Here is a 22925-nt window from a genome sequence, read left to right as displayed (position 1 = left end):
GGATGCCAGCTGCATGTGCAGAAGGTTAACCACGCATTGTTTAACACGAAGCCCATGCAGGCGTTAAGTGCTTTGCTGGGCATGGGCAAGGGAGCTCAGCAGACTAAGTCGCAGTTGAAGCACCAGAAGTCCTTGGTGCACTCCTGGAGCCTGGCTTGTACAGGAGGCTCAAGCAGGTGATCGTGGTGGTCCTGGTTAGTATGGACATTTACAGAGCAGTGAAATGTGCTCTTCCAGGAAGAAGCCCTAACCCTGCCGAGTGCTGACTGCTGTTTCCTAGCAGGAAAGAAGCAGCAGCATTAAGGTGTGTGAAGGTGGGGTTGATGGCAGTCCCCTCCCCACCGGAGTCACAGGAAAATGGAGTCCTAAAATGCATTGGGAGACCTTTGGAACAAAAGATGTTGGAAATAATTGCCATTATTTGTAATATCTGTATGCCTGGCATTGATTTCTCTAGCAGCCTTGACTACCAATATCCAAGAGGTTTACCTTCTTTTTCCTTGGAGGTCCTGCTGTCCTCTTTCTCTCCCTTTACTGCTCTGGGTCCCCAGCTGGACTCTGGAGGCATTGAGCCACCCTTGCAGTCAGGGAGGGATGACCAAGGCCTCTGCAGTGCAGCATCATCTCCTGTGGGACTCACTGCTGGACTGTGTGGTGCCTTCCTTCTCACATGGCCTTCACGTTTGCTGCCTCAGTGTCCCATCCCAGGGGCTCAGCTTTTCTGTCATTGTATCTGTACATAATTTCAGTTGGAATATAGCCATTACATCTGATGGGTTTAGATCAGGCTTTGCTCTGTTGTTTCCCCTGTACAAACACTTCATTGTAATTAAAAATAACGATGACCCTGTGATGATGTTTATTCCCAAGAAGACCCCAGCAGAGCATCCCTGGGGAGCTCGGCAGTTGAGCCAACTTTTGACTGGGATGAGAAGGGAGTGGTGTGGCCACTCACAGAGGACACCAGTGGTGGTGGAAAAGGTGCTCTCATTGCCAGGGCAGAGTGTGGGACCGCGCTGAAGGCCTCAGGAGCCATGCGGGAAGAATCGGTGCCCTCCCGGTCTGAAGAGGATGTTTTCTCCAACGTAGGTGAGTGTCGACGTTCAAGCGTTGCAGAAGGAAAGCTTCATGAATTACTGCGTCCAGTACAGCCCCACTGACATACGTCCTGCACACACGCAGCGTTGTCCACCCCCCTTGAACCCTGCTAGCTGTCGTTTATTTTCCAGCAATGTGAAAAGAGGGGTCTTACGGCAGGAATTTCTTCTGTGTTGCAGACTACCTGTTGGGTGCAAGTTGTTTTCTACCCACAGGTATTTAGCGTTTGGTTCCTTTGCAACCAAAGCCTTTCCTTCCGAGGCTGCTCATACACGGTCAGAGTTAGGCTTCAGGGTATATCTATGCATTTCAAAGCAGTATGAGGCAGGGTATTCCTAAATCAGTTTGGGTATTTGACAGTTGGAAATAGTCTGTTCATGTCAGTGGTGTGCTGTACCTACACAGTTTGCCCAGCTTCCCAGCTGATTCACCCCTTGTTGGTGTCCAAACAAGGTCATTTAGAGCTAATTTGGGTCTCAGTTGTGCTGTTGGGACATTCTCTGTGTAACATAAGCTGAAGGTGGGAAACTGTGTCTCTAAAACCTCAGAAAACTTTAAAGCAGTGAAGGGACAGACTGCCATGCCATTAGACTAAAGATTAGGAGATGCTGATAGCAACTCTCTCACTGGTATTTGATGACTTTTCATTTCCATCATGGTTTAATTTTTATGGCGAAGTTATGTCTTATGTTGTATTTCTACTGTGGGTGATACTGTAGATTCTAGAGCGATACCAATAATTAATAACTAGGTGGTAATTGGACCTTAGGATCTTTCTTTGTATCTCTCCTCCTGACTTCTTGGTGCGGCGGGAGAGTTATGAGTTAAAAGTTAAAGTCGTGAATACTGCTTTTTGGTTAATTTTCAAAAGCATTTGATTTTCAATACAATTGCACTGATTAATCGAGCCTGATGGCTGGATTGATTGGTATATAAGGCCATATGATGACTCACCTTCATTAGCAGTAATCCAGTACTCTGGTGATTCAGAAAATGGTCTTAGGTTGCCCGTAGATGAGTTGCTTTCTCTGCTAGAGTCCTTTTTTTGCAAAGTACAGTGTTGATGGGGGGAGGACGTTAGTACCATTTTTCACTCTAATGCTTTCAAAAGGCCGAATTCCAAGCTGATACATGATGACAGCTTCTGCCAGTTGTGCATAAGGGTATATCAGTTCAGATGAGTGAGGAATTTGATTAAGTCCAGAGGAAGTGCCACGCTGGTGTGACGTGCACTTTGAAGGGCTGAGAAGGTGTACGTGGTGACTGGGCTGGACTCTTTCTGTCCATAGAAGGTAACTTCTCCTTGCTTGATTCTTCTCCAGCAACAGCAGTGGCTGCAGGCTTGGGATGGAGAGGACATGAAAGGGCTGTAATGAGATTGGGAATGTCAGGTAGAAGCTGCAGTCGCCAGCTGTGAATGCGACATCACATTTTGGGTTACTGTTTGTTTGCTTTTTAAATGCAGGAACGTGGGATATTGCAGAAGTAAAATCCTGTCCTGTGACCTTTGGGACGTTATCAGAGCTGTCCAGAGAGTTAGGTGAGTGGTCTCTCTTTGGACTTCTATCTGAATTCTTCCATCGCTTGCTTAGATGCTTGGCTTAAAAGTACTCCCATTGCTTACATATGGGCCTTTTTCCTCAGAGCCACATTTCATTAGTCATTCTCCCTTGTAGAGCTTGCTCGCATCTGCAGTCCAGCGCTACCAGCGTTTTAAGGAGTGACATCAGACCGTTTTATTGAGCGCTTTCCAAATTTGTGTCTCATCTTGGAATAAATAAAAAAAATATTGCCTCCCCAGCAAATTCTTTCTCTGTTAGGTTTACTCGCACAGAAGGTTTCTGTTGTGTTCTCATGACCAACAAATGCAGAGAATTTCAGACCGAGGGAGGGAGCGAACGCCCAGCCTGGAGAGGCCCTGTTAGAGGCTGCCCGGCCAGCAGCTTCCTCTCCAGCACAGCGAGGGATTTTCAGCTTGAGCCTCTCCATGCATGGCCTTGAGAAGGATGGAGCATCTTCTGGTTTTGCATTAATCTTGAGCCTCGTTTCTGGCTTTCACTTTGCCCCTCCGCAACTGTCAGTCCTTCTCACTGCCTGGCTCTGAGCGCTGCTGGTTCGTTCATACACTCTCTGCCTACCAGAAACTCAGATTTGTCTGGAGGTCCAGCTGGCTGATGAGTCTGGTCCTGAATCTTTTAGAGATGCTAACGGCAAGCATAGACACCTATAGACAGACATCCGTGCACAAATCAGCATGTGCAGTGTAAGCCAGAATGCTGAAATTGGCTTCTAAAGCCAGACATGTAGTCAGTATAATACATGCCATTTTATCATCTGTTTTCCAAAACCACATCAGTGGAGTGAAGCAATTCCTTGTGTACAAGTACTTGACAGGGGGAAATATTTGTTAACATCAGCATTTATGCAGAAAAAAACCCAAGCTGATACAGAGCAAAACTGCATAAACAAAGGAGTTCTTTAGGTGAAAGGAAGAAAAGAAAAATCAGAGATATGAAAAAAAATCTGTTGTGTATGAAAGAAATGAAGAAAACACTGGTCTGTTATGTACAGGCCTTAGAAAAGGGCTGAGGGGAGTCATTCAGGGAGGCATGTGAATCCTACTGGTTGCTTTAGTGCTTGAAAATAATAGAAAAACTTTAACTCTTCTTTTCCCTCCAGCAGCCCTCTCTCATCTGTGCTTTTTCTTGGAGTTATTCATTTGGTAATTACGGCTTTCTTTCAGAATGAGCAGGAGCTTTCTCACTGAAGTCAGTAAGAGCTGGATACAGCGGATGCAGCTTTTGTTCTGCAGGAACTATAGCTCCCTTCTTACATCTCCCACAGAGATGTGTCAGAAGTTTACATCTCTGAGTATTGTTAGTGTAGCTACTCCTGAGTGGGTTGTTTTTAATAACTAACTTATGTGTGTAGTGTCCTCGTCCAGCCTTCATTAATAAATCCACTGTGATGAGCAGCATAGATTAATGTGTGGCTTAAATTACATAATGACCAGGCATCGTGACATAGCAAGCAGATAAAGGCATGATTAATGGGTTTTAATAATGTGGATATACCTATGTTATTATCTTTTAGGTTTTGGGGGGGTTTTTTTGTTTTTATTTTTAAAATGATGCTATTCCTGTATGCAGTTAACATGAAGAGCAAATCATCTGAGGACAGTCCTTCCAGATGCTGTTGGCATGCCAGCTCAGCTTTCCTCCCTGCAGACGATGCGTGGCAGGGGCAGGGTACGTCTCTTTGCTCATTTTCTATTGCAAGACAAGTGTACTAATGCTGATACCCTTTTTGGTCTGTTTTCTAAGCCTCAAAAATCAGAGTCCACTTCCCACCTGGCACAAGGCTGGCAGAGGTGAGGGAGAAATTCAGTTTGGGTCTGGTTTTGGGCAAGCGCCCAAAGCTGCTGCAGGGTGGTCACAGCAGCAGGCACCCTGCATGGGACCCCTGAGAAGGGTGAGAACATGCAATTTATTTATGCTTTTACTTAGAAGGTGACAAAAAAGGGATGCAGTAGGTGCAGTCTTGTTCGATGCATACAAACTGCTGTGCAAATTGTGATTAGAGCTTCAGGGGAGCAAGGCCAGCTGTAGGGAGGCTGTCTGAAGGCTCCCGTAGCCTGGTGTCCTCTCTCCAGCAGTTGCCCATAGGAGTTGCTGGCAGATAAGCACAGGAACAGGGCAAGCACAGGGCAATCCCCCCATGTCCCTTCCCACACCCAGCAGAGAGTGGGTCAGGGACTTCCTGAGCCAGAGGCTACAATATGGTCTCTGTGCTTCAAAAAACGTCACGTGTTAGCAATCATCTCAGATTACTAAATTTGCAAAACGAATTCAAAGTTAGGTTTGGTTTTCATAACTGAAGCATTGTGTTCCCCTCCCTCCCATCGTTGGGTGGGGAAGGTGGAGCTGAGTGGCCCCTTTCCAGGCAGCCCCCAGCCCAGGCTCGGTGGGGTGGCTGGGGGACAGCCGCAGGGAGGACAGGGCACTGCTAGAGCACAGGGTACCTTTGCCAAAACTTCAAATTTCCTCTGTAATACCCGGAACCCAGATGAAGAATCCAACTCCAGTGGACTGTGGCAATCAGGATTTCAGTCTTTTTATGACTTATAATGGTGTTCTTTTTAACTTTTAAAATCTGCTTGAAAGGCCAGCATGGGTCTTGAGTGGCAGGAATAATTTGGCATGAACAGTGTGGGTATTAGATGGCCTTTTCTCTTGACCTTTTGGTCAGGATCGAGTGAAGTATCTATTTATACCCCTGTTGTTGGGAGCCCTTGCCTTGCTCTTGCAGGAATGATGGCTGACGAGCAGAACAGACCCCTTCTTGCTCTAGCTGCTGTGATTGCCTTAACTACAGGAGAACCCAGAGCGGTTGAATGCATTGAGGAGAAAAGACTGCGGTTGTCTTGCTTCTCTGCCCAGCGGTAACTAAGACTCTCCAGCAGACGCATCAGCTTGGCCAGCAGAGGATTTTATAAATAGCATAGTTTGCTTTAAAAGAAAAAACAACAAAAAACAACACCCAAAAATCCCAGCCCCAAGCATTCCCCTCCCTTAGCGCTGCGTTTGTTTACCCTCACTGTGCTGCTGATGAGCTCCTGGCCCTTTGTAACGTCTGAGCCCAGGCTCGCTGTGCGGGAGGCAGGGAGGGAGGGAGGCCGGCGATGTAGGTAGCTCTTCAGCAGCGTTTCCTTGCGTTGCATTTAGTACATGTCACACGTGGCACAGTCTGGGTTTGATCTGCAGTTGCAAAGCTGGGCAGAGCGCCTCTTGTTTTCGGTGCCGCATCTGAGAGCAGAAGAGAGAAGTAAATCCAGCAGCTTGCTCTCGCAAGTGTTGGAGCAGATGCATTTTGATTGAGAGGAGAAATGGAAGGATTTCTGCCTGCCTTACAGCTTGCTTCTTAGTAATAGTAGTTCTTTTCCTTTGCATCATTAGCCCTGATACTGATGCAGAGGGGAGTGTCACGAACATGTATTCCCTGAATTTAGATGAGGTAATGGTTGGCATTAAGGTCTGCGCTGCAGGCAAAATGAGCTCTTTGACAGTTAAGCAAGGCCTGTTAGCGCTTGCAGGCCTGTGAACTAAAAAAAATGCCATTCATAACCTGAATATGAGCTGGGGTCATTTTATCAAATCCAAATCAGGACATTTAATGAGTCTCTTTGTTCCGCGATGGGCTGGTGCAGAAGGAGCTGGATGCTGGAGTCCTGCCTCTGCCCCAGCTCGCGGAGCCGCTTTGGCTGGCTCCCCACGCCGCATCGGGTTACCTTTTTGTGAAGTACCGGTAATAACAACAGCCTAGCTCACAAAAGGTTTAAGGCTTAAGTGTTGTGTTGTCGCAACTGAAAGCGTATACACATAGAGGGAGAGAGGGAGTTAGTAGTTGGGGAAGTGAGCGGTCACTGTGATACGGGAGTGTTTAGAAGACTGATAAATCAAGGCTGGTTTCAAAACAACACGCTGCTAGGTTGACATTCATTAATGATACACGTTGCTGATGGTTAATTCTTAGTCATTGTCACATCTGGAGTGCTGTGCCCATTTCTGGACTCCCCGGTACAGGATGGGCATGGACATACTGGAGCGGGTCCCGCAGAGTCCATCTGTGTGTATGATGGGCTGGTTGGCTCTGGTCTGCCCAGTGAGCAGACAAGGGGCATGAAGTGTAGTACAGGAAATTCCATGTATATGTAAGAAAAAGCTTTTTTTTTGTGGTGAGGGTGGTCAGGCAGCAGAACAGGTTTCCCGGAGAGGTTGCAGAGTCTCCATCCCTGGAGATACTCAAAACCCGCATGGCTACATCCCTGAGCAACCTGCTGTAGCTGAGCCTGCTGTGAGCAACGGCGTGGGACTAGACAATCTCCAGAGGCCCCTTCCAACCTCAGTGATTCTGTAATCCTCATTCTGTCATCAATCATTGTCTCTGCGTATTCAAACAATTAGTCCTTAGCAATCAGTGTCTTGGAGCTGAAGCCACATGGTTAGCACTGATGGCTGCAGTCCCTCATGAGGGAAGGAGGCTCCAAAGTGGGCAACTTCTTTCATCCTTATTTTTCCCTGCTCATCGTTACTGTTTGTATGCTTCTCAGCCCTGGCACGAAGAGAAAACCTCTGGTGTTTCTGGCATAGTTCACTTTACTTTCGGACCCGGCAGCTGCTCTGGTTTCGACAGGCACCTTTCTCGCTTGTTCTGCAGGGTTGTTCTGGCTCCACCAGACATCTCCTGCCTGCTCTGCCTCCTGTGCTCTACCTTGATGGCTTTACTACTTGCAGGTGTTTCCCAATACTGCCTTTGTGCAACTATACCACACGTCCACTGCTGCCCCTTTGGTGACGTTTATGTACTTATGCTTAGCTGTCTCACAAAACACATTATGGACTGTGGCTGGTTTTGCTGTTACAAAATGTGTAACCCGCACAGTGCAGCCGGCCGGGCTGTTTTAGAGCACTTGTGTCTGCTTCCAGGGCAAGCAAATACAGATTTTATGCCGTGTGTCTGCTTCCGAGTGCAGTGGGCCTGGGCTCTGGCAACAGTGCAGGGCAGTCTCAGAAGACCCACGTTCTGCTTCGCAAATGCAGCGCATCTCATGACCACCATGGTTGTCTTTTTACCTGTGACTTGGCATCTTTTCCAATGAATCCTTCTTGGTTGCCAAGAGAGACTTTCCCTGGAACCTTCAGAAAGCTCCTGTCTCTCATGACTCCCATCCTTCCTTCTGTCCTGGGGTTAAAATGAATTTTAATTCCTTTGTTTCATGGGAATAAGCAGCTTCTTTAGATTAAAAGAAGTCTTCAGTCTGGGATTTATTTGATATTTTTGCATCTACTGAATTATGCCAAAGGAAGGTGCCAAATGAGGGACTCCTACACCCAACTGTTGGTAGCAATAATTTTGACCTGTAACACATAAATGCAAGCTTTAGACTGGAAATTTTCTATCCATTTGCGCTGAATGGATTCCACTTGGTCTACAAGTGAGGGCTCAGCAAGGATTTGGGTTAGGACCATGCTCATAACACAGCCACCTGCCCTTTGCAAAGGGACGGTTTTTCTACAGCAGCCACAGAAGGACTCAGCAGCATAGACAATATGCAGGCCACTAAGGATTTTGCCCTGCCAGATGAAGGGCTGCTCTCCCTTAGGTTTCTGCCGACCATATTGGGGGAGAGCATGCCAAAGAGGGATACTGAAAGCATAGGATCCAAACCTACAACTCTGGACTAGAAATTTTTTAATCCGCTTCTGTGACACAGACTGATTTTTGCTGCAGTACTTTCCAACTTTGTTTTCCAGGCCAGATAATTAGGTTCAGCCTGTAGAATCCTCTACTCTACTCTCTCTATCAGCTGACATAGGCAACCTGCTGACTGTCCCCTTTGACCAGACCCTACTGCTGTGGGGCCCCATTTGCCTTCTCCCTGACACCTCCCAGCACACAGCCGGCAGCTCCCCAGCATTGCCCGGGCAGCTGGAGACCAAGGGCGTTCGCGTGGTTGGCGCTGGGATGGACGTTCTGCCTGCAGAAGTGCTGGCATCCTCCCTGATTTTTGAAGACACCTTCAAAGTAGTGCCCTTCAGGATCTTAAAGTGTCTTTGTTACATGGGGTATGTGGAAATCACCTCGGCCCTGAAATGCACGCTGCAAATGGGCCATGTTTGCTATTAGTAGGGATCAGAAAAGCACAGCTTTGTCTGGGTGCCGCTGCTGGGGGACTGAGGTGGGTTGCATGCAAGAATCTAGTTGGAAAATGGCATTTAGCAGCACTGCTTTTGTAAAAATGAACAGCAGGAATTATCAAGATGTTGGTCTATAGATGGGCTGGGAGAGATCACCTCCGTTAGTGCTAAACCCACCAAGGAAGCAGGAGAACTTGCTGCTGCATGGCACATTCCTTTTGTGCTCATGGGTTTTTCCTGCTGAAGGAATTACTGACCAGTTTTAGCCTGTGAGAGAAGTTGTGACCTAAGCAGGACCAGTTGCTGTTTTTAAAATATTAGAGATTATTTAAAGTTTAAAGCCATTGCAGGAGATGTCACTGTAGCTGGAAGGGAAATACGTGACACAACAGGAGAGGTTTTAAACCAGAGCTCTAGGATAATTACATTTAATCCTATTTTCCCATAAAATCCAGCAAATTGTAAAGAATCTTATATTGCACTTAATTTTACTCTGATTTTAAGCACCCCTGGGACATAATGCTTTGGGAAGAGTAATTCTGAGATGAGGCACAGTCACCACTGCCTGGCTGAGCTTCATGCCTACTCGCACGACAAGGGTGAAGCATGAACGTAAGCCCATTGCAGGAGTTTAGCCATTAAAACGATTTTCATGCTTAAAAATAAGTACATAAACATGCTGTCTAATACATCAGAAGTTAAATAAGTGAAAACGATCGTCACGGCTTCCAGTGTGCCTTCCTCAAGTTACGGCCCGTTCTGCTTGCACACCCATGAGAGCATCCATTGGCAGAGCTGCTGCTGTGCAGCTCAGGAGGGACTGTCATTCCTGAAGTCATTTCAGTAGTCCCTGCATCATGCTGTGTACCTTCCTGGTAGCCAGAATTTGGCTCCTCTCTAGCAGTAGTAGCATGGTTTTGCCTCTATTCTTTGCTGCCACAGCACACTTGTGGTATATTAGTGCCAAGGCAGAGCGAGCACGCACGGCTGTGAAGCTGGGACTTGCTGGGTCCTCACCCTGATGTACCTTCTGGCATAGGTAAGGGGTAGAGAACAGAGGTTGGTATTGCCTTCAACCACAACAGCTAAATCCTCCAGAATTTGTGAGCCAGACCCTTATGTAACGTAATTGGAGAGAAACAGCGGAAGCTTTTTGGTGGTGCTATCCCATGCTACAACTTACACAAACTGTTCTTCAGACATCTAAGTCATTCATGTATATTGTGCATCTCTCGAATCTAGACGCATTCATTTGCCTAAAATGCTCAGACTGGCATTTTTTGGGGAATACATTAGAAAATACTGGTTCCTGTCCCTTTTGACGAAGGAAAGAAATACTGTCTACGTACAGGGCATGGATTTTAAACTGAGAAACTTGAGCAATGTTTATAATCATGTTTATAACATTTGGCAGCAAACTGGACAGAGCAACTTTTTGGAAACAGTTTTCTTTTATCATCCCCAGCATGCTTTTGGTTTTGGCCCTGCTTCAACTAGAAGTTTTTCCATCCAGCCTGGGATTTTTTTATATTTGTTTTTATTTTAAGAGATGTGATCAGCTAAGAGTTATTATTATATGTTGTGTTTTGAAAGTCTTTCTCCCTGTTAGGACAAGACTTAAGATTGTCACATTCAAACCATTAAAAAATAATCAAGTAGTCCTTTCAACATCTTGTGCTGATTTATCTGCTTTTTTGCACCTCATTCAGTTTGGGCAAAGAAATTAGACTGGTCTGTTTTGCCTTCTTGCCTGAGGATCATTTGCCAGTGCTTTGTAGAGAGGCAGCTGAGGGCTTGTGGCCAGATTTTCAAAGGCACCAGATGCTGGCAGATACAGAAACCTAAAAGATTTTCAAAAGTTTTCTGCCTAGTCCCCATGAAATGATCGGAATCGATGCAGGGTAGGTGTTATCTATTTCATGCATATTTAGAGTTGCATGTTAGGGAGCTTTGGAAATCTATGCCGTGTGGTGCCCTTCTGGCTTACATTCAAGAAAAGAAAATGGAAGAGGAAGATGAAGTCAAGAAGGCACTTGGTACTATTTTTTATAGGAAAGAAAAGCCTTGGTACTGCTTTTTATAGGAAAGAAAAGCCAATGAGAGCATTAACAAATGCACAAATCCTTTGCTAATATTATTTTTCCATACAAATAATTGCCCTGAGGATGGCATGTTGCAGTGAGTGGAAGAGCCTGCTGTCTCTGCTAGCGTTTCTGGATATGCCTGAATCCTTCTCCCTGAGATTAAAAGAAAATGTTTGACAAGCCATGCTATTAGTTTTGTAAAGCCTGTTATATTAAAGCGGAGGCTGGAAGGGCTTTTGTTCCTGTATGTGTTTTTCTGCCCTTTTTTAATTTTCCTCCTGTCCTGAAGAGTGCAGTCACTAATTGTGAATGAGCAGTCAATGTATACTTTTTAAAATATGTCTAAGATGCACGTGCGTACACGCACACCAAGGCATCCCATCGGCAAGCTGGAAGACGGAGGAAGCAGCATTTGTGTTACTAATATGAGCCTGGGAAGTAGTATGGATTTGAACATAACCCATTCGTATGCTTGTCCTAATAGATGATCCTTCAGCGATTGACCTAGACTCTGACTGGAAGGCTCCCACGGAAGAGTGGGGAAACTGGATGGGAGATGAGGAGCATCAGCCAGGAGATGAGAAGGTGAGGCAGCGGCACTGATGACCAAGGGAGACCTGCTTCACAGGGGTCAGTCTCAGCCAGACTACGGTGTCCAGCCCAGCCCTAGAGCCAGACTCCTCTGGTCGTGGGGTCTTTCTCACGCTGGGAGGAGGCGGTTGGTGTGGTCACTCCCCTGACCTGTCTGAGATAGCTGGACCTGGGGGCTACACTTGTGTGAGATGGGCTTGGGGAGTTGGCTGGTTCTGGGAGTTCATCATCCGGATGGCATTACTGTTCCGAGCAGCAAACCATCGGGTGTTTGCCATGCTGCGTGAATGAACTCTTTCTACTGCTGCTGACCTTCCTGAATACCTGGGGCTTTAAAGAGGTGTAGAGTCCACAGCTGACACCAGCCTTCACACCATCTGAGGCGGCTGGGAGGTATTTATTTAAGTGAGAGGGTTTGCTGATAGTGATGCAGTCGTAGCTTGAGTGGGGAGGTAGAAGCAGAAAGCTTGCAGTTTAAATGCTTTCTAGAAGCCCAGGGAAATGTCCCTCTTTGGCAGCAGTGGGAAGAGCGTGCTGAGCTTTTTGCAAACAGCTGTCTTAAGCCGAGGTGTGTATCTTATCCAGAGAGACGCCCTGCTTATACACGGTCAGCACACACTCCTGGAGGTAGTCAGTTTTCCTGAAAAAAACATGAATCAGCCATCCCAGGCCTCCTCTTATACAATCTCTGATGCTTTTAGGATTACCCAAAAGGCAAAGCAGGCATTCAGGTCTGCCTTTCTGGACTCGAAAGCAAAACACAGCGGAAGAAGAAGAAAATGGAAGTGAAGGAAACAAGGGGTGGAGCTGGACTGAGGCATGTGAGTATTTTGTATTCCCAGAGTAGTGTCTGGTTTTCCAAGAGCAGAGGGGGATGTCTTTTCCATTAGGATGATATGACCTCTAAGGGGGGCTTTTCTTCCTCTCCATCTTCTGGCTTCCTCTTCTCTTCTCTTTTCTCCCTGCCCTCCCATAAAAGAAGGGTGAGCACAGTGACCAGTGGGTTTTTGCAGCACAGTATTCCCTCACATATTTACAAACAGTTCGGTTTTGCAATGCAGAGAGGAGCAGATGGCTTTAATCATAGAATAAAAAATGCTTTCTCAGGCAAGTGCACTCCAAGTTTAGTGTACAACTGGGCTGTGTTTTATCTATGACGGAAGGTCACCTGGAGATATTAACAGTAATGCAAAGGTGGTTCCCAAAAGCCAGTGAAGATAAAGCGAGACCAATGTTACACCAGTGAAAAGCTTATTGAGAGAAAAATGTCTCAGAGTGCAACAGAGAAAGGCTGTGGAAAATGTCAGCTCATTTGGGATGGGAAGTACAAAGGAACAGAGTGTTGACTGGGTTTTGGACCACTCCTTGGCTGTGATGTCCTTGCTGCTCAGTGAAATGAGAAATGGAGGGGACCCCCAAGATGACCTAATTGTTTTTCATTCACTTGTCGCTGAATATGTTGCTCTGGACTTGTACGGCTGTGTAGTATCATTTGTCTTCCCTCGTACCTACTGTGGTCTCTCCTGATCCTTGGGACAATTTTGCTCCCTGAACTCCTGATGCTCCCACTTTAAGGGAGACGCTTTTAACTAACGCACTGACTGCAATCCACACGGTCATTAGGACAGCTCATCAGTTATCAGAGGGCTGCCAGGCCACTCTCTCTCTTGCACATCCAATTAGTTGCTTTAACTTTGTATGTATCTTAATGAAGATTCTTAATAGTGCTGTTCAGACTCCTCAGGACAGCATTGTTTCTTCTGGCACGTTTATGATGGGCCAGAAGGAGTTTGTGCTGCATGTCAGCCCAAATGCCAGTGTCTGCCGCTGTGCAAGTTCATCCTTTGGAGATGGACATAAAAAAATGAAATTACTTATGAAGCCAGATATACAAAGCTGCTCATCACACCTCCTGTGCTACCTCCAGTATTTCTGTGGACTGTGGTCATTTAGCAGTCACTGGGCACATCTTAGTCTTCAGTCTCACTATACAGTTACAGTACTTTCACCTCAATATATCTTGCTGTTCTTCTATTCATGGGGGAAAACAAGGGGAAAGATTGTAATGAAAGACAATTTCAATACTTTAATCCCTTCTAAAACAAATAAGCAGGAGGTAGGTAGATGGCATGCCAGAATATTCTAACCATTTAAAAACTAATTTGCCCTGCAGTTTCTTTAAACACACTAATTCCCTCCAATAATTACATTTTCTCCCATATTTTGTACTCGCATATGCTTCGTGTAACTTACATGTTTGGTGAAGCATATTGTTTCAATTAAGCCCCAGCAAGGTTTGGAAACAGGAATGGAAGAAGGCCCAAGGGACTTGATATCTACAAAACATAGCAGTGATGCAGTCTGTGCTTCCTTCAAAAAATCCTTGGACGTTGCTAATAATTCACCCAGTAATGGTAAGTGATTGTTTTTGCACATCTGATGAATTTTGGTTTCAGAATAATGTGTAATCTGAGAAGTGTTCACAAATGCATTTTTAAGTGAATATGCAAAATGCTTCTCCTTTAGCTGTATGTGTTAATTCTTAGAGAAGCTCTGTTACACTTTTTTCTGTGACAAATACCTGTTCCTGCTCCTGCCAGAGTTAATGAGCAAAACTGCTATTGCATTTAGCAGGAATAATTTTTGCACAGCGCTTTTAAATGCAAAGTGGAAGCAAATGTACGTGTGAGTCAGAGCCCACTAAAAACATTCAGAGCCCTCCCTATGACTTTGGATTACCCTTTTAAGTAGGTGGCCCTTGTAAAACACATCTAAGAACCCCAAAATACCCTTCTTCAGGCAAAAAGCCAGCAGTTCCCAGGGTCGTGATTGCATGGGGAAGGTTTGTGCACTGGCCCCTGTTGTTTGTATGGCAGGTGTACCTGGAAAAAAGGAGAGGAGGAAGAGGAAGAAAATGAAGAAAGAGACTTGAGGGATCTGTACAGCTGCCAGAGTGACAACCCAATGGGGCAGGCGTGCTGATGAGCTGCAGGGATTCTGCTTTCTGCAATGCCGCGCTGAGCCCAAAGTAAAGAGAGGCTCTAGGAGACCTCCCAGCGAGAGGAAGAGAAGAGGAGCAGTGAGCCAGAGAGCGTGAGTGTGTGAGAGAACGGAGAGTATGAGCACGCTGTGCACAGGAGGTGGCATTGAAACAGAGTGGCTGTTCATTACAAACTGCTGCCCTTGATTAAAAGCTGTTGAATGGGTTTTGCCTGGTTGCATTAAGTCCTTTTGGTTTTCCACTGTCATGTTGTTTGTCAGCTTGTAATGTTATATGCCATTGTAGAAATGGTCGGGATGTACCTGACCGTGATTGTACTTCAGTTCCGTGGAGGGTCCATGAGCTAGTCTGGTCTCTGGGATTTTTGGAGAGGTGCTCATTGACAGGCTACTAATGTACAGAAGGAAGCATTGTTCAGAGACAAAGGGAGAATAACATGGATCGTTCTCAAACCTCCTAAATCTTTTAAATCCTTGTTGGCTGCTACAGTCAGACTTTTGCCTCATACCTTGACATATTTATACTTTTCACCCCACATCAGGCTAGCTTGCTCCACGAGTGAAAATTTCTAGAGGAGGTTTTAAACTTATTTGGAAACACGGTCTAAACCCTTTTTTTCTCCTCAGATTTCATGGTGGGCTAAAGTTTAAAGTCTGTATGTCCAAAGCATGTTGCATTTGTACTTATAGTAGACTGAAGTAACTTTTTGAAATAATTTTTGTCAATCTGATGTTGGAAAGTTTTTATCATTTTGTTACTTAAATATTCTAATATAAACTAAATTTGTGAACAAAATTTTTAAAAATTTCATTTTAGTATTTATTGAAGAGTGTGTATTTCTCGTTGTCAGAGGGCTTATAGTATGGAGGAGGGAATGTGTTACAATTGAATACTGTGGTTTATAAATAGCTCTGAGCTGACACCACTAAAAGCTGAAGGTCTTTATCCCTAGAGGAGCTGCAGCTCTGGTGGTAGCTGTGAGGGTTTCTTAGATGGTCCTGAGACTGTGCCTCCACCTGACCCACCTTAGAAGTGCTGCCTTGAAGGATGAGATAATGATTGTCAAATCTCCATCTGCATTTGACTTTGCCCTTTGGAGATTCTATGGGAATATTACCTTACTAATGCATGTTAAACGTATGCACGTTCGTAGGCATTGGGCTGATGCTGTGAAACTCATTTCACGTTGGACACTGAGTAACCAGGGATGTTAATGGCTTTTCATCACTACAGCAGCACTCCTGTTTGCATCATTGAGCCAGAGGAGAGCTCTGTGCTTCTGCCATCGCAGCCACCCAGTCCCTGATGCTGGCTTGTCTGAGCTTTACCTGCAGCTCAACACTTTTACCTGATAGCCTTCATCTGTTGCATAGCTGTCAAAGCAGCTGTATCCTTCAGAAAAGCACTTAATTGGAGCAATGTATTTGCGTTTGTAGTTTAGCTACTGTGTGTTAAATGGCAGTTCTCTTGTGCTGAGATTTTTGGAGTAGCTAGCTGTACAGTGTGCCCTGAAATTTGGCACAGCAGGATTGTTTCAGACAGACAGGTGAGGGGTAATCTTAACTGATGCCACTTAGCAGCCCACTGTCTAGAATCTGCACATCTTGGTGCTTGTGTCTCAGTGCAGGGGAAATATAGGCAGTTTATGAATGGACTGAATAGACCAAAGGGCTTTTATCTGGAAAGTAACTAGTTTGGAACAGATGCATAACAAGAAAATACATGGTCTCACTGGAGAAACAAGTACAGCAAGTTCAAGGATTTAGTTGTGTTAATGAGTATGTGGGTAGTGAGTAAAGTTCTGCTATCTCTGAAGCCAATGGAAAACATTCATTGACCTCATTGGGGCCAGGATGTTGCCCAAGGTCTTTGTTTAGCATTGAAGATAACCTCTGTCATCCAAAAAAAAAAAAAAAAAAAAGAATGAGGGAGATGATAAAGAGAAGCTCACAAGATTGCAAGATTGGTAGACTCCAGATTTCTTCTGCTTTTTTCTCTATATCTGCTTGCAAACTTTTTGATGTCTATGTAATTATGTTTTATTTCAACATGTTAAAGTATTTCAAATGTTCATTGTTTTTATAATAAAAAGCCAAAACTTTTGCCCAAAGCCCAGCACTGATGAGCGGTTTTATTTAATTAGTTTGTATTTGTGTGAGTAAGAGCAAGTGGTTTTGGCTAAAAACATTTAATTTTCAAGCTTTTTCGAGGTACTGCTAATGTTTTTTAAGACATTTCCTTCATCTGAACCCTTTTAGGTTTAGGAAATCCTCATGACATTCTTCTGTTGTTGGGATAAAAGAACAATCAAGACCTGTAGCCCTGACAAGTTGACTGCGGTGGTGATGACAAGCAACAGCAAATTATATACCCAGTTTTTCTGTCAAATTCATCAGTACCACTCTTACTGACATCAGCGGTATCAGGAGAGCTGTACTTTTCTTCTGGCTCCACTGTTTCACAGATGGGAAGTCATCACTGTAACACAGATGGGCTCAGTAGTTTATAGCAGCACCTTACTTAACGTCACGTTCTAATGTAGGAAAAATAAATACAGTCCTACAACTAAATACTGTTGATCATAGGCTTTCCTAAATAATTGCAAAGCTCTCTTCAGGGCAAATTTAGTGGCAATGTACAGTTTGTGCAATTCATCTGCTGTATTGGTACCACTGCTGCGAGTAGTTAGGACGGGTATGTTGGGCACCGTTTGGTTGATACGGCTGCGGTAGTGCCAGGAGCCTTTCTGTGCCGTATCCCCCAGGGCTGCTCCTACACGGGCTCCCAGGGATGGGAAAGTGTGCTGAGGGTCTGGTTCCTCAGTGAATGGACTGAGTTTGAAAAACCAACCAAACCAAAACAGAAAGCACTCAGCAGCTGCTGTTAACTTCCATTCTTTCACTTCCTAGTCCTCAGAGGCATCTTTGCAGATGGTCAGCGCCTTTGAAAAGCAGACCTTTGAGTCCCTTATGAAATTCCCCTTCCTTTCATCACTGCATGTTCAGGCTACTCCCTGGTTTCTATGCTTTTAAGACATGTCTCCCCTTCTCTTCTACGAGAATTAACCGTTCTGCGCAAATGATCAGCCTGCTATGCTGCTTCTGGCACCAGGAGACTTAAACGAATGTGCTTGGTACGTTCATTCTCCTGGTCTCTGATCTTTAGTAGCTGGAGAGTAGCGTAACACCTCCAACAGGTTGTAGCATTGCTTGTGCTAGAGCTGAATGTTTTTATTCTCTGTATAACTTATCCCTTCGAAGGGTAAATCCAGAGTAGCCTCTTTTTGGTCGTTCATCAACCCAGTGTAGTCAGTTGCCCAATTGCCACTTCATGGGCCAGATCCAGCTGGCTCCCCCTGCCTTTTTCCTAAGCAATTTATTAGTTGCTTGATTGGCACACGCCTCGGGAACAGCCAAAAGCTCTCCCTGGGCCTGCAGATGGTCCAGCGGCTGGAAATCAAGCCTCTGGTGCAGCCGCGGCGTGGGAGGTTGGGTGAAGTGTGGCTGGGAAAACATCTATGATCTGGTTAGGAGCAAGCAATTAATTGTTACAGCAGCAGCTGCAAATTATGAAATACACTGCTTTAAGTTGCAACTTTCTATTAAACTCATTCTGCTCTATTTTTGTAATGATGCTCTTTCTTGTGGGAGCCTTTTGAAGGTGGAAGATGGGCTATATCCCTAATAATAGGGCCATATCCGTAAGCGATGGGTCTGTGAGTATGTCAGGCATTAAGATGTGGTTGATGCTGTAATTGAACTCCTGACCTACAAAGCTGTGTTTACTCAGAGGCAGACTGCAGTATGCAGATGCAGAGGCTGAACCTTTGCTTCACACTCAAACGGTGGTGTAACACCATCAGGGTTAAGTGGGGCAAACACGGAGAGGAATTGGGCCTGCTGTTCCATAATTATCTGTAATTGATCGTTGTAATTATCTATAATTATCAAGGTTCCACCCATTCTGCAGATCAGTGGCACAGCTGACATATCTGCATGAGCCGAGTATCAGGTAGACGTGCTAATTGCTTGGCGGAAAATAATTTATTTGCTATGCTAACAACACAGGCCTGCTCCGTAATACTGAAAATGCTCTAAGGGTAGCTGGCTCCTTGTGAGGAGGGAGGGTTTTTAAGTCATGGGCTACCAAGATCAGATATAGGAAATCTTGTCCTTCTTCTGTGATCATACTGAATCAGACCCAGGGCTCTTTTTAAGGCAAAATGAAGTTTCCAGTATGTGCTACCCCTGACATTCAGCTCTGCAGATGTTCTCATCAGCAAAGGAAGCATCCTCCTGTACTGAAAGGACACTGTAACGCATTGGTCTCTGAAACAAACTCCGTCTTCTTGGGAAAAAGCCCCTGTAACAATAACTGACCCTTGTACCATCCCACTGAGAGACTACTAGAAACTTGGTAAACTTTAATTTATATCAAACTTTGGTATCTGTATCCATGTGCCATTCTCCTTTGGTGTGGTTCTGAGTACTGTAAGCTACAGAGACACATGATAAATTACTTAATCAAGCACTTTTGGCAGCGTCAGCTGCTTGCCATTGTGTTCCTCCTGGAAATCTTTGCTGACGTCCCAAGCTGCAAACATATTCAAAGAGCCAACGTGTAAAGAAATAACAGTTATCAGAAGGTAACTCTTCCTACTTCCCTGAGTGGGTAGCGTTCGGGTCCTCGGGCTCCTCCTGTTCCCCCTGCCAGGATTCATGGAGAGGCAAGTCCAGGCTGAGGGCTGGAAGGGGGAGACTGCCAGCAAGTACAGGACATTTCCCGTTTCCAGCACTCACTTCTAGTCATGTGAAAATACTGAGATATCTGAACTTGCAAGTACCATTTCAGATGGAGGAAAATGCTGTACATTATTTTTAGACGTTTTTATAGCTCCTCAGCTGTATAAAGCCTGATATAAATGAAACACAGCTCTTTTAGTCTAGCAGATTTTGATTCTGTAAATGAATACAAGAATTTTTATTCAGTGTTTGATATTCAGAAAACCTGAGCGTACAGCAAGTAACCCAGAAACACGGTCTTGTGCCAATAAAAGTTTTACGTCATGCTGTCATGTTTTAGCTTCTTTTCTAACCCTGACTTTCTGATCCATCTGTTACAAGTTAAAAGGTTTGGAACTGAGTTAAATTGACTTTTGCTGGTAAAAGATAATTCATATTGTTAACAGCAATCAACTAGAACAGAAAGTACAGAAGCTTGGAACATTACATTAGGAATCTCAAAGTGATGTTGATTAATTCAATAAACAAAAGTAAAAATCCAATAACCACAAAACTCATCATGATACATTCTTATTACTTTCTTATCTCTTTTACAAGAAACCACTGAATCTCCAGATTAGCTTGTTTTCTTCTAGCAGAATCCATCTTGGAGACAAAGGCTGGTAAAATTTGTTAATGCCGACTTCAGGATATCTAGGATTTCACTGCGTGAGTCACCAACAGGAAAGTTTCCCTCCTGACTAGTTTATTTTATGGTTGGGTTTTTTTTCCCCTCATTGATATGTTAATGCTTTGCTTTTACTCCAGTACATTCTTATCTTTTTGAAGGAAGCAAAAAGCCAATCCATGCTCTCAGCCCAGATATTTTTCACCAGTTCTATCGATTTTTCTAAATTCTGTTAAAGGGATATGGTGCTATATACTGTATCTACGTAAAGACATTAGTTTCTCTGGGATGTTGAAAAACCTTGCTTTTTTGTTTTTAATTTAAAAATTGTTGTTCAGTGTGGAAAATAACCAAGTCTGAGAAGCAAAGTCCCCTTTCCTCTTTTTATTTGATAATGTAGAGTAGTAGACACACGCATAGAGTAAAGTTATAGAAAAAAAATTGTAGAAGTAGCTTGTTACTGCCCTCATAGTCAAATGCCTTCCATTTGGGATGGAAGAGCTCCAGCGTGTCCTGCACTGCACCTTTTCTTCACTGGCAAAGCAGCCACTGGACAGGAAACTTGCTTGATGTTCCTGTTGCTTTCACTAGCCTTTGTGGTGTTGGTTAAATCAGTTCATCTCACTGTGCCTCAGTTTCCCCAACACCACACAGGACAATATTTTCATTATAAAGTGATATGAACTCTGCCCATGGAGGTTACGCACGATTATCAGCTCATGGTCTGTAGGTTTCCCCTCACACGCACACATACATAGAGCAAATGCTGAAGCAGAATAGCACCTCATCTTTCATAAGCAACCTGGCAATAGTTCAGAGGAGAAGCATGCAGAGGAGAAGTAATGATTACAGCATAAGTCTAAACCAACATCTTTTAGCCAAGGATAGACTGAAGAATGGCACAAAAGGGAGAGACTGTGGAATTACAAAGATCAGCATAAAACAGTCTTAGTGCTGTATTGTTTTGACATCTTGCAGGTGTTGAACTTAACGTCTTGAAGAAGCTGAAGAAGAATGCAACCTGGCTTCTTATTTACATGATCCTAGCTGTTCTGCTGTCACATGTGTTTTTATATTATTTTCAAATATGATTATTCAAAAATAATAATTTGTGTTTGGTAAAACATTGCCATGCCCTCTCAAGACAGAAGTTCAAATCTCCTGCTAGACATAGATTTTGAAAGACCTAACTAGTTTGGCAAATGAGAAACACCATGATACCAAAACTCCTCCCCTCCCTACCTGCTGAGAGGGAAGGAGTTAAGTGTCATGCTGGTAAAGGAATCTGAACCATTCTTTTGCAGCTGCTTCTGACTTGCAGATATATGTAGGGCTTTCTGCTCTTACTGTTGTTGAGGTGTACGATTTACTTCTGCGATGTCAAGGTCTTTTTGCTATTTGGGAAGAAAAGTTTATCACCAGTACTCTCCGTCTCCCTGAGATTTTGCTCTGGCTGCCATGACTGTAAGCTGAGCCCTTCAGAATTTTTCATGTATTTAGCCTCACAAATCCTCTCTGAACTAGCAAAATGGAGAAAATTAAGGGTCAGAGAGAATGAAGTGTCTTGCCTGAGGTCATCTGGGCTGCTTGTGGCATTGAAGAACTGGAATCTTTCACAGAGAGTAGGACTAAAATCATCAACCTATCCTCTCTGCCCCCAAGTACATGAAACAATGCAATCATTCTCAAAACAATTGTTTAATCTTTTTTTTCTTTTTTTGAGAGGAGGAGAAAGTGGAAAGGATTTTTATGCCCACTCAATAGTTCCACATCAGTCTATCCTGCTGTGGAAAGCTGCTTTGTGATGTTAAATGACATTCACATTATTCTTCCCAGTATCTTTGTTGTCTGCAGGGTATAACAAGCAGTGAAGCTCAAGGGAATCACATCAATTTTTATTCTGAGCCTGGCTGACAAAGATATGAACACTTAATTAAGATTTTTTTCATCTCATGAAAATAGCCCTGAAGATCTGAGCCTGACATGAGAGCTGCCAGTGATACCAGTGAAGGCAGAGTCTCCAACTGCAAGGTCTTGGTTGGAACACTCGCCCTCACAAACCATTTGAATTGAGAATGGAATCTAGGTGTTTCCAAGTGGAGGCCCTCACTCAAGCAAGAAGCTCCTGCTTTCTATTCTGACTCAACTCTAGTTCTGTGAATTCCTCTTTCACACTGGGACAGTCCAATAGGAGGGAGAGCCTCTCTCAACTCCGCAGGAACAATGTAATCAATTCAGGCGTGCACGCTGTAGAAACAGTTGGCTTAGGCTTCCCAACGTGCCATCTGTGAGAAAACTCATTTTTTAAACGACTGATTACAACAGAATGCACATTGCTTTTCTATTTATTTACATGCATACATGTATATTGATTAAAATTAGTCCGGTTTTGCTACATTAAGTCAGAGTGTTTATAATTAAGCATCTGTGCACATGGCTGAGAACATTAGGAGCACTAAAGAAACAAACAATAGTTTGTAATAGGATCATTAGAGCAGTCTTAGCAGCACTTACAACATGTTTATTCAAAAATGAAATATGCCCTAAGGAAGAAAAATGCCAATTAAGGAACACAGAAGATTTAAAATAAAAAGGTCAGTTTTAAAGCCTTGAAGTAAATAATTTCAAACAACTCAGCAACAGCTCATGTTTAAAAATAGACTAAGTAGCTGAAAAAATAAAATGCGTTAATTGTAGGATCTGTAATATATCAAAAGGATGAGTACAGTCATGTTCATTACCTTCTCGTTGTTCAGAGTGAAAAAACTCTATTAATACTGACATATGACATACATTTTAGTGTATATATGTACAGCAAATATTTATGGTTCTGTGAGTGTCTCAGATTGGTTGTACATGGCCAAGAAGGAAATACTTGCAGCTGCACCAGGGTTAAAATAAACTGTGTGCATATCTGTATCAACAGCTCAGGTCTGCAAAAATCAGGACAGCCCTTGGGTCAGAGGAAGTTTACAGGTCTCGCTCCATACGGGAACAGGAGATCTTATGTCTAAGTGGTGGCGCAACCTCTTATCACATACACAT

The sequence above is a fragment of the Gavia stellata genome, chromosome 2, assembly GCF_030936135.1.
Source record: "Gavia stellata isolate bGavSte3 chromosome 2, bGavSte3.hap2, whole genome shotgun sequence".
NCBI lineage: Eukaryota > Metazoa > Chordata > Aves > Gaviiformes > Gaviidae > Gavia > Gavia stellata.
Note: the sequence above shows the minus strand (reverse complement) of the source record.